Genomic DNA, 12,279 nt, shown 5'->3' with positions numbered 1-12,279 from the left:
CACCTTAACAGGCAGCTCAGAAACAGAAATACATGAAAGCTAAACAACTACAGCAATCCAGAAAGACACATAAATAACAAATTACCCTCAGAAAACAAAAGGAAAAAAAATCTAAAAAAAGGAAGAAACCTATAGGTTAAACAACAACAAGAAAACAACAACAGAAAAGCTCTAAGATATCTTTCTGAAAGTATGGAAAGAGACAAGACAGAAGTGATGATAGAAAAACAAGCCTATCATGAACTAAATCTCTCAACACCTCATTTATAGGTAAATCACCTAAATTGTAGAATCAGTGGATACATAAAAGTAGAGAGAAGAAGAGTAAGAAAAAAAATGAAATGTGTGATACACTATAATCAAGTAAAATGTTTACCACGAAGAGAAAATAACTCATTAATTTCTCAGGAAGAAGAGGGCATACAGGTGAACCTTATAGTGACTATAGTTTTCAGGTATTTGGTTTTTAGAGAGACTTTGTTTCCTGCCTGAGCAGAAAGCAAATTAATACTTCTAGGTGCAGCTGTCACCTAGAAGAATGGGAAGGAATGGGCCTAAATTGATTAAATAATCAAATAAAAGGAAAAAGTGACTTTGGATTTGAAAACAAAACCCCACAATCTTTTGTTTAGAAGAAACACACCTAAAAAAACAAAGACATACACAGAATAAAAATGAGATGTTGGAACAAAATTTACTGTGCATCAAAGTAAGTGTAAATAGAAATTATTTCTATTCTGGCCAGAAACTATGAGGGTCTTTCCCTCTGACTACCCTCCCCTCCCAGTTGATTCTTTTGTGAAGGCAAACTAGGCCATTCTTTGCCTCCATTCTTACCTAGCATTTAATCACTGAATGGATGTTGCCCAAGACAAACAGACCTGAGAAACACATTAGCTTAAAAGGCCAACGTCCTCCACCGCATCTGAGGCCATCTCCAGTCGTCCTGACCTATGTCCTGCCACTGGACTCTGATGACTCTGGAAGAGAGAGTGAGGCTGATCACTTTGCACAGCCCTGCCTCATTTAAATCTAATTCACTTGGAAGTCAAGATATCACCCTCCCAGTGTCATTGGTCTTCTTCAAGAACTACCAACAGCAACATCAACCACATATCCCAGTGACATAAAAAAGGGAGGTAGGAATATCTATTTGTACAAAAAATATTTATAACAGCCCTTTTGGTGGTGGCTTAAGAATTGGAAATCGATGGGATACCCATATATTGGGGAATGGCTAAACAAGCTGTGGTATATGATTGTTATGATTTGTGCTATAAGAAATGACAAACAGGATGATTTCAGAAAAACCTAGAAAAACTTACATGAACTTATACAAAGTGAAGGGAGCAGAACCAAAATAATTGTTGCACAGTGACAGCAATATTGTACAGTGATTGACAGCTATTCTCAGCAATGCAGTTATCCAAGACAATCTCAAGGACTAATGATGATGCATACTATCCACCTCCAGAGAAAGAACTGATATTGTCTAAATAGAGACTGAAGCGTGCTATTTTCACTTCCTTTCTTTCATTTTTTTATTTGACTCTTTTTGTACAAAATAATTAATATTGAAATGTTTTATATATATGTATATGCACATGTATAACCTGTAGCTAATTGCTTACCATCTCAGGGAGGGAGGAGGGGAAGGAGGAAAGGAGTAATAGAATTTGGAACTCAGAACTTAAAAATAAAAATCAAATGTTAAAAAATTGTTTTTAACATGTAATTGGGGGAAAAAATAAAATATATATTAATAAAAAAAAGTGTAAGCTTATCCTGGGAGAGAGCAGCAGATGCATAGTGGGGTGATATATAGGATGAATATGATGCACATAGAAAGGCATAAGATTTATATAAATTGGTACAAGATAAAGTAAGCAGAACCAGAAAGATAGTGTTTATATAATAATACTATATTTATATGATTTATATATAATTATAATATATATAACATTTATTTATAATAATTTATATCATAATTATTGTAGCAGTGGACATGGAAAGAACAGCCAAACGAAAAGCTTAAATTGGTGAAATTATAATGACCAATCTTTGCTCAAAGAAAATGATGAGAAGGTGCATACCGCACTTTGTGGAATACTGCAAAAAGACTTTTTCAGTGTGTTGGTTAGTTTTGCTTAACTGTATTTTATTCCTTTTTTATTCTTTGTAATTAAGGATGGCTTTCTTTGAGGGGCCTAGGGAGAGATATCTAGGGAAATGTAGATAATATATAAAAACAAAATATATCAATAAAATGTATTTTAAAAAATAAAGTCTAATGTATCATGAGATCACCATTTTCCCCCCGTTCTTAACTATTCTTCTCTGTTTTATTCAATGTTTAACTATTTCTATGTCAGTTCTGTTCCTTATGTCAGTGTTTGTAAATAAAAATTATTCTGATCAGCAACGTTATCTTCTGATGCTGACAGGCACACAAGTAATGTTGACAGTTGTATTGTTAAGAGCAGTTGAAATACTTAATAGCACAGTAGAAATATTGTTCCTAAAACTTCCTTTATGTTAGGTAAGTATCTCTTGACTAATAATGCACTTATTATAAATGAATGTATCTCAGTATGCTCATCTTAGTTATATGCTACTTTACATAGTTTAAATTTTTTGTAGTCTTAGAAAAGTACCCGATCTAAGATCAGGTTATTCATATATTTTTAAGTATTCATAACTGAGTGGTACCATTTTTTTTCAGTTTCAATCAGGAGATCACAGTTAAAATTATTGATGTGTCTTGGCCATATTATTAATATGTGATATGATATTAATTTTAATGACACAGTATTACTATAATATACAGTGTATATTATATATACTATATTATAATATACAAAAATAATGATACTATATTAATATTACTATGGTGATATTATAGAACTCATCAGTATCCTCTGGGTATTAAATGGAAATTTAAATCATTACGATGCTAGATATTACTATGTACTTATTTTATTATCATGAGTGAAGCTAGTTTTTTTTTTTAAGAGCTTTAGACTGTTGTATTTAATTTTCTATATGTTCTGTCAACAAGTTCCTTGACTATTTTGCAGTTTTCCCACAGCTATTGCCTTTAGCTGTGTGCATGGATTTACATACTCGTCATGGAGCTATTCTCGCCTGTGCTGAGATCACCTATGCCCTGTACAAACTAGCAGCTGCGAAAAATAGGTATAAAGGCATTTATATACAAATTTTTTTCATTTATAATCTTTGTTAAACCTCCTTATGCAATTATTTATGACTTTTGTTTGGTCCGTATCTCATCCATTTTAATTTTAGTTCTTTTGCTCCAGCATTGCAAAGTCTTCAATTTCCTACATTTTACCTAGTAAGGCTAGTATCTCTCTTGGTAAGTCATGTACTATTTATGGAACTACTTGTCCCATCACAGCTGAAACACAAAAGTTTCTATTAAATAAATAGACTAACCATTATATATTCAATGATGCTTATTTATCTGAAATACATGAATATTTCCAGTGTCCCCAGCAGTTGCCAAAATCCAATATATGATCATTTGTTATCTGATACAAGTTATATACTCAAGCTCAACTCAGTTATCCAGGGATTAATAATGAGTAGTTTGAATGTTTTTTTAAAAGCCTCTTATGTTCTTGATAATAACTTTGTGATTTTTGGCATTAGGTAATTAGGTTTCATAACTTTTAGAGAATGTAAAAGTTCAGAAGAAAAGCAAGGGAAAGAAAAGAGGAGTGGAAACTATACAAATAAGTGAGTTGAGGGGAGCTATGTACACATACAGGCATGTAACAGATTGGGCTTTTTAAGGAATTATTTTCAGAATATGCATAGCTGCCAGAAAGAGTTGCTCATATTATACAGCAGCCTAGTAGTCAGTGACATACTGTACTCTTTCCAGTTTTGATTTGGTGTTCCTCAGTTTTCCTATCACTTTTAGGATTTTGCTGTTGGCTTCACCTCTACTCCTATCTACTACATTCACTGTATTCATCTTAGCCTGCCAACTTCATTTCTGGTCCATGCTAATTCTTCTTATGCGAGAACTGTTGTCATACACCAGTCAACCACCATGTGTTGACTCTTGGTTGCTTCTCTCCAACTCTGATGCTATTATCTAACAGTCTCCTCAGTTATATTTTGTCTGTGTTGGCTTCAGTTGTAACTCCTTTTTAGTTAATCCCAATTGGTTAGACTGATAAATTTACTGCAGGGAAAACTTAAAGGTCAGGGTGATCTGGCTACATGTTAGTTCTCTTGTTTAAATGTCTCTTACATTAAGTGCCTACTATGTTAATAGCATTAAAATTTCAACAATTAGAGATGAATGAAGTTAATAAATTTCACTTGAAAATAAAATACTACCATCTGGAAATATTAAGGGCTTTGCTTCATTCACATAGAAGTGGGATGACATTCTCTAGTTGAGATTGCCTTAATAGAATAGAACGTTTAATTGAGGGGAGTATGTGGAGAAGAGAACAAAGTTTTGAGCATGAAATGCTTTGGGGAATAGAGCAGACCTAGGTGTGGTGGTATGTGTTGAAGTTATCAATAACCAGTGTTTAGTAAACCCTATATTATGTGCCTAGCATTGTGCTAAGTATTTGAGGATATGAAGACAAAAATGAAACTGTCCTTATTTTCAAGGAACTTAATTCAATTTTTGGGAAGCACAAAATGTTTCAGTGTGTAACATTCAGTATCTTCCAGGCATGGAGGATATATTTATTCATTAATACCAATTCATCCAATATAATGTAAGCTCTTTGCAGACCAAGAATCTTTCATTTTTATCTTTACATCCCCAGTGTTTAGGAGTACTGTGCTTGGTAAATGGTATCATGTAGTAAATGCTTACTGATTGACCATTAGCCTTAAATATAGTTACAAACCTAGACCTTCTTTATTTTCCAAATTGCCTCATGTTCAAAAATGTTCTTTTTCTCTTTTTGTCTTCCACTCAGTTGAAATTCCATTTCTATATATTTATAGGTGTTTAGATAAGTATATATGTCATGCATCAAGGCAGCTAAAAAGCTCAGTGAATAGAGCACTGGGTCTGGAGTCAGTTCAGATGTAGCCTGAACACTTACTAATAACTGTGTGACATTGGAAAAGTCACTTACCTTCTGCCTTAATCCACTGGAGAAGGAAATGGCAAACCACGATAGTATCTTTGCCAAGAAAACTCCAATGATAGTATTGATGTGCTCTGCTTCACGTGGTCACAAAGAGTCAGACGTGGTCAAACAACTTAATAACAACAAAATATTTTGTGTGTTGTAGGAAGGCAGTAAATAACTTGACATGTGGAATATTTACAAGAAGTTAGGTTAGAACAGAAAGGGAAATAAGAGGGTATCAAAGATAAACTACCTCTTTCTAAATCTTGCTTAGAGTTGTCCCTAAAAGCTTTTAAGGCAATTCTTGTCTTTCTCTTTAACTCATGATTTCCATGCTTTCAGGGGAGAGAACTCAGGCTGACAATATTAGTACCATAATTCAGTTATGTTATAGCCTTTTTTGGGTATGTCAGCTAATCTAACAATCATTTATGGCCTTTTCTAAGGGAAAAAATACCTTCCAGTTTCAAACAATTGACTTGGGAAATTTTATAGCATAATCATAGTATTGTTAATTCACATTTATATAATGCTTTCAAGGGTTTACAAAGTATTTTTCTCATGTAATCCTGAGAGGTAGATAACATTATTATTTCTATTTTATAATTGTGAAAACTAAGATTCATGGAGGATGATAATTGCCTAAGGTCACATAACTAATTATCAGTTATGATTTTACCTGAACTCCAAGTCAGAGAGTCTTTGAAAAAAAAATTTTTTTTGATAAAAATTAGAAAATCAGCAACATGAACATAAAGGGGTTCAATTGTAATTCTACTACATATAGCTTGTTTCTTTTGCTATACATTACATTTAAAGTAATAAAACTAACATTGCCCTGCTTCTGTTTTCCTCTATATTTTTTAAAGGGCAGCTAGGTGAGGCAGTGGATTGAACGCTGGGCCTGCTATCAGGAAGATCTGAGTTCAAATCTGGCCTCAGATACTAGCTGTGTGTGACCCTAGACAAGTCACTTAACCCTGTTTGCCTCAATTTCCTCATTTGTAAAATCAGCTGGAGAAGGAAATGGCAAACCACTCCAGTATCTTTGCGAAGAAAACCCCAAATGAGGTCATAAAAAGTTGGATAGTATTGAAACTACCAAACAACAAAAATTTTAAAGGTTTATTGACTCTCTTTTGTTCTCTCTCTCTCTCTCTCTCTCTTTCTCTCTTGAGTATCATCCCTTTCCTTTTCTACTGTCCACCCAAGCTCTCCCTGTCCTTCCACCCCCCAAAAGCCCTTCATTCCCTGACACAAAAATATAATCAAGCAAAATAAATTTGTGCTATATAGGTGAGTCTGAGAATATATACCTCAGTCCTTCATCTCTTCAGAAGAGGTGGATAAGGTATATTTTATTATAGGTCTCCTGTTTGTGTGATTGTTCTTTTGACTGATAATAATAACAATAACTAGCATTTATATGGCATCTTAAGGTTTGCAAAGCATTTTATAAATATTATCTCATTCAGTCCTCACAACAACCCTGTAAGGTAAGTGATATAATTATTCCCATTTTAGAGATGAAAAATTAAGGCTAAGAGAGGTTAAGTGACTTGCCCAGGACCTAGTAAGTGTCTGAGACAGTAATGAACTGAGCTTTTCCTAACTCTGAAAACAGAACACTATTTTAATCACTATGCCACCTAGCTCCTCTGATCTTAAGATTCCAATTCTTAAGTCTTAACCAATTTTTTTCTTTACAATATAATTGTTGTATAAATAGTTCTCCATGTTCTGCTTGCTCCCTTTGCTCTATAACAGTTCCTTATGAGGCTTCTTAGGTTTCTATAAATTAAAGTCTCCAATTATTATATTTTCCTGTCTTTTTAAGTGCATAAAATAAAATAGATAGGCTTACAAAGTTGAAATAAATTTATCAAAATGTTTTTTAAAACTAAGTACCCCCGTGTTAAGGGGTTTTCCTTCAAATATCTATCTTGGTACTATGTCATTTGTTGCATATATATTAAGAATTTTTATTATATAATTGTCCGTGGTTCCTTTAAGCATAATGTAATTTTCTTGCTTATCTTTTTTAAACCATGTCAGTTCTTGCTGTTTCCTTGTCCAAGATCATGAGTTTTTTCACCTAAAAAATAATTTCTTTCTGGTTCTCCTTTAGAACTCTGTGTGGGGGGCAGCTAGGTGGCGCAGTGGATAGAGCACCGACCCTGAAGTCAGGAGGACCTGAGTTCAAATTCGGCCTCAGACCACACACTTGACACTTACTAGCTGTGTGACCCTGGGCAAATCACTTATCCCCAATTGCCTTTAAAAAAAAAAACAAAACTCTGTGTGAATATTTGCCTTGAATGTTTTTCTTACAGTAACTTGATTTTGGATTCTCCTTTCTTTCTTTCTTTCTTTTCTACATTCTGCTATGTGCCTTCATTTTTGAGAAATTCATCTCACTTACATTCAGTGAGATTTGTTAATTTTATATCTCTGTCCATTTTATTTTTTATTTCCTCTTCCTCTCCTGGTCTCCTCTTTACAAGGAAAGTTGCAGATATAAGGAAGGAATTTGATTAACACTAGCAGTCTATTATTGAAGTGGTCTTTTCCTACTCCTTAGACCCCCTTCTCTTTAGCAAGCCCAGTCAGTGATCTCTGGTTCTCTCCCTTTTTCTCTCTCTTTAAGTATCTTTTATGTTCAACCTTCCTAAGTTGAAATTTAAAGTTTGTTTTACTTTTTGTCTTTTACCCTCCTTCTCTTTTTTCTGACTCTCTTTGTATTCCTATTGAGTATAATGTGTTTCTACTCCAGATGCTGTGTGTGTATTTGATCCTCCTTTATCCAATTTTGATAAGAATGAGGTCATGAGATATCTACTCCCCCCATGCCCTCCTTCATATGCTTAATCTTTTCAGTTATACCTCTTTATATGAAATACTAAGTTCTCCTAAATTTCTTCCCCAAATTAGTTTACTACAATATTCCCTTTCCTCTTTCTTTTCTTTCCTCTCTCAAAACCAGCAGAATAGAATAAAATCAGGCCCTAATTCTGTTATTCAATTAGCTCCCTTTCTGGTACTTGAGTTCATTAGGATTCTGAAAAGACACTTGTCTCCCTGTGTAGTAACCTATGAAATGTGTTTCTGTCCCCTACTTTTGTTCTGTCATACCAGGACCAGAATTTGACTTGAGGTACCTGATCATTGGAGCTGTAGCTTCAATGGAGCTGATTCTTGATGTCCCTGTTCTTAAACTTGGCTAGCTTCATGTCCATAGGTAGACTTCTCTCTAATTTTCACCTCCACTAGCTTTCAGTCAAGTTATGAAAGCTAATTTCTCCATATCCTGTGTTTACCTCTAAAGCTTTTGCATTTACTTGAATTGGCACTAGCTTCCCCCATCCAACCCCTGTATCAGTCTCCACCTTTTTCTGACTATATTTTTGTTCTGGACTAGACAGAGTAGCTACTTTCACTTTTCAAATATCTTTATCTTTGGTCTTTCTAGGACCATTTTCAGATATTTTATTGGAGTTTATATTATAAAGGAATACTTTTTTTTTTTTGGTCCATGTTACCATCTTAATTGGAAGGCCCAGGACTTTTTCCAGTGGTTACAATGCCTTTAAGTTGAGGGCTTCCTGTACAGTAAAATCTAAACTTCTGTAGCTTGCCTATTTTGTTCCAGATTTTGAGTGAGTCTCAAAGGGACTTATAGAAAGGTTTGAAATGCATTTGGTAGGAAAGTGACAAGCTATCTTAGAAAGTGACAGCTCGTATGTAATGATACTGGCCAGAGAATTAACTAAAGAAGTATTCAGATATTTTTTCAATAAACATAAACATGTTCTTTGTTCTTATTGATCTGAGCAAATGAATTTTCTGTCAGCTAAATAAGTATTTATTGAATCAGCATAGTGTTTAAGGACTTTTTCATGCTGTTGGGACAGTCATCAGAGTTAATTTTCTGAACTAGAGCGAGATGACAGTAGCATTGACCTTTTAAATCTTCTCTCTTGCTTTTAAAAAATTAAATGTGCAAATGTGAATATTGGATAAGTGAACACACATTCTTTTTAATAAGGGTAACTTATACATAACTGTAAATCAAGGTGTAAAAGGCTGTCCTTTCTTTTGACTTTTCAGCACACAACATAGTCTGAAGAGAATTAATATCAATCAGTCATTTGTTAAGTGTGACAGGCTTACTATGTGTGAAGTTGTTTGCCATTTCCTTCTCTACATGAGAAACTGAGGCAGACAGGGTTAAGTGATTTGCTTACGGTCACACAGCCAGAGTGTCTGAGGTAAGATTTGAACTCCTGACTCCAGGCTTGGCACTCTATTCATTGTGCCACCTAGCTGCTCTCATATAGAAGATGGGATTTTAGTTGGGACTTAATAGAAGCCAGGGAAGTCAGTGATGAATATAACCTGCCATCATCATGTCAGTGAAACTATGGTGCATCTCATTCTTTTTTTTTTAATTGAATTTTATTTTAGACTCAAACACCAGAACACAAATACAGAATAGAGAAAAGAAGAAGGAAAAACATATCATAAACTTAAACATTGGAACTTAATTATAAAGTAAGGAAAGAAAAAAAACATGTCATGTGCATAGCAGTACATAGGAGAGGATTCAAAATATGTAATGATAAATTTTCATTTCAAGAAAGCCTATATGATAAATACTACACGTTGTGTTGAGAACTGTCCATCTTTTCTTTGCTTCCTTGTAAGTTTTCTCTTGTTCTATGCTATGCATTTTTTTTAATCTTCTCTCTGCCCCCAAAGGCTACAATTGAGTGTGGATATATTTCTCTATAGCTATAGATATATACATATACATATATACACATATATACTTACATATATAGACATATGCTTTCCCAAACAAATTCTACTCCTAATCTTTGTTTTTATGTTTGTGCATATCTCTTGTTTCCTGTCCCTTCTGACTCCTCTTCTTTACTTCTACCCATTACTTTGCCCTTCTATTACTTAGCCTACCCCCATCTCATTCTTAAATAAAGTTTCTCTGTTCACTGATTTAAAAAAAAAAGTATTTCACTTTCCATTTAGTTAGATTCTAGTTTCCTAGGCACAGATGGTATAATTTCTCCTACATCCTATATTTTCTTACCTTCATATTAAAATAATGAAGATTTCTTCTTAAAAATTATCTCCACAGGAATAGTTGGATTTTAGGCTTCTAAAATCCAACTATATTTAATACAGTTTGCTGTTCTTATTTATCACAAAGGGCTCTTCTTATCCTGTGATTTTTCATTATTATGTTATCTGACTTGATAATTTTAACATACTCTGTATGAAGTTTTTCATCTTTTATAATTTTGCAGGCCAGTTACAGATTATTTGGATCAAAAGTCATTGGAGGGACTTAAACAGATACACCAGCAGGTTTGTTTCCATATTTGTTTATTCTAAGCAATATCTTGGCCTGAATATCCACTTCTTATACAACTATTATATCAGAATAGAAGATATTTCTTGCTTCCAGTTCTGATGAAGTTATTAGCCATCCAAGAGTTGTACTTAATGATGATAACAGCATTACCTTAAAATTATTTTGAACATTCTGAATTCACCCAAATGTTAACAATAATTATACCTAATATTTTATATAGTATTTTGTGGTTTGCAAAATGCTTTACAAATATGATCTCATTTTATCCTAAGAAGAATGCTGAGAGGTAGGTGCTATTGTTAGCTCCATTGTACAGATGAGGAAACAGCAACTAAGTGTCTGAGGCTAGATTTGAATTCAGATTTTCTGTTATCTAGCTGCCTAATAATACAAAAGAAGTAGTTTTGGTGGTGGTGGTGGTGGTGGTGGTGGTGGTGGTGGTTGTAGTAGTAGTGGTAATAGTAGTAGTAGTAGTGTTGATGATGATGAGGGTGATGATTATAGTGAGAAATTAAGTGGAAAGGAGAGGTTAGAGTGTTTGAGAATTTTGAGGAGGGAAGATCAACTTTTAGCATGGAAAATTAGGAAGATCTGCATAAAGGAAGTGATCCTTTCAAGGGAATGGAAGGATTAGGATTTCTACTGGTAACGCTGGGAGTGAGGTAGAAAGGGAGAAGAGCTGGATAAAGAAGATAAGAATAGTGAACGCTAAATAGTTCAGTTTGGCTGGAATATAGAGTGCTTTGGGGTGGGGGACCCTGTTAAATCAAGCTGCAAAGATAGGTGAAAGTTAGATTTGGAAGGATCTTTTCAATGTGAGGCTAAATATTCGAGTTTGAATTTGAGAAAAAATTCTGGGGCACTCTTAGGTGACAAGAGAGGATGGTAATCATATCTATAGAAGTGAGAATAGCAAAATTGAAAGAATTCAGAGGTGTTTTTTTTTTATAATTTTTTAATCCCCCCTAATGAAAGCTTATTTTCTTTATGATATTCCTATTCATTGTTATTACTTGAGTTCAAATTCTGGCTTTATTACTGACAGACTTTGTATCTTAGATTAACCTCTTAATTTTTGTGTCCCTTATTTTAATCATCTACAAATTGTAGATAGTACTAATCGTGTCATATTGATTTATCAGTGGATGAGACATTACGGAACATTTTGGTTTTTTCAGGAAGAAATAGAGCTCTAGAATGATGGGATCACTTACCCAAGTAGTACAGGTAGTGGTACAGAGGTGGGATCTGACTCAGGTTCTCTGACTAGCAATTATCAAGACTATCATGAAGATGAATGCAGTTGTGCATAGTAAGTTCTTTGAAGTCTTAATGGAGTTATCTAATTCAAGGAGAATCATCTTTCTAAAACCAGAAAAACTCCAAAAATTGCTTTAATTTTGAGACCTTTCCATATTAACCTCTACTTTATATTTCCCATTGTGATTCAAAGCAACAAATGTAATTTTATATTTGTTTAAAAACTTAAACATTTTCCATCATTTGTTTTTAGCTTTATGATCGCCAGCTGTACAGGTAAGTGGGACATTAAAACAACAACATTAGTTCTTATTGCTCTTGTGTGCCTTAAAAACAAATTCACATTCTGATTTCTTTATAATTTATTGAGTAAGAGTTTGAACTATTTGTAGTTCTTTAAATTCTTCAATCAGGCATTCAACAGGCATTTATTAAGTATTTTCTTTAGATGCTTGGTTTACAAGTACATAGAATAAAACAACCTTTTCTTGGAAA

The 12,279-nt window shown here is 33.7% G+C and overlaps 1 long non-coding RNA gene across 1 annotated transcript; it reads left to right on the top strand.

Moving 5' to 3' along the window:
• The first annotated feature begins 3,082 nt into the window (after positions 1-3,082).
• Positions 3,083-12,060, top strand: LOC114033417. Its single transcript, XR_003567977.1, has 3 exons — positions 3,083-3,195; positions 10,457-10,517; positions 12,038-12,060. It is a non-coding gene; the product is annotated as an uncharacterized LOC114033417 (long non-coding RNA).
• Positions 12,061-12,279: the final 219 nt, after the last annotated feature.

The sequence above is a fragment of the Vombatus ursinus genome, unplaced genomic scaffold (assembly GCF_900497805.2).
Source record: "Vombatus ursinus unplaced genomic scaffold, bare-nosed wombat genome assembly UNPS02007025.1, whole genome shotgun sequence".
NCBI lineage: Eukaryota > Metazoa > Chordata > Mammalia > Diprotodontia > Vombatidae > Vombatus > Vombatus ursinus.
Note: the sequence above shows the minus strand (reverse complement) of the source record. Positions and strands in the feature narration are given on the sequence as shown.